Raw genomic sequence first — 469 nt, forward strand, 5'->3', positions numbered from 1 at the left:
TATGTATTGTTCTATATTGAATTATGAGGAATTGATGGTCAATTGTGTTATATTGGATCTTGGCCTTGAATGGGCAATTGTGACCTAAGTATATATATATATATATACATATATATATATATATATTTATGTAGTAGATTTTAGAATTGTGAGGTTTGATCCCTTTGAAAGCGGGGAGGTGTTTACTTTATAAGCATGTTGTGATCATGGCCTTGTTGGCAAAGTTGGATAATTGTTGTTTTGAGTAATGTTGATTATGCCAAGGTAATGTGATATGATGTGAATTTTTGTATGGTCTAAGAGCATGAAAGGTGACCTTGTGTAAGAGACTTTATGTGTTATGCTTGGTTGTTGTCTTCTTTGAATGAGTTATATTGAAGGAGAGGTTAGGATATACTATCTTTATCTACTCTCACACCTAGTGAAGAATGAATGAAACAATGTGTGAATGAATGAAAAGAATGGGAGT

The sequence above is a fragment of the Solanum tuberosum genome, unplaced genomic scaffold, assembly GCF_000226075.1.
Source record: "Solanum tuberosum cultivar DM 1-3 516 R44 unplaced genomic scaffold, SolTub_3.0 scf00228, whole genome shotgun sequence".
Lineage (NCBI taxonomy): Eukaryota > Viridiplantae > Streptophyta > Magnoliopsida > Solanales > Solanaceae > Solanum > Solanum tuberosum.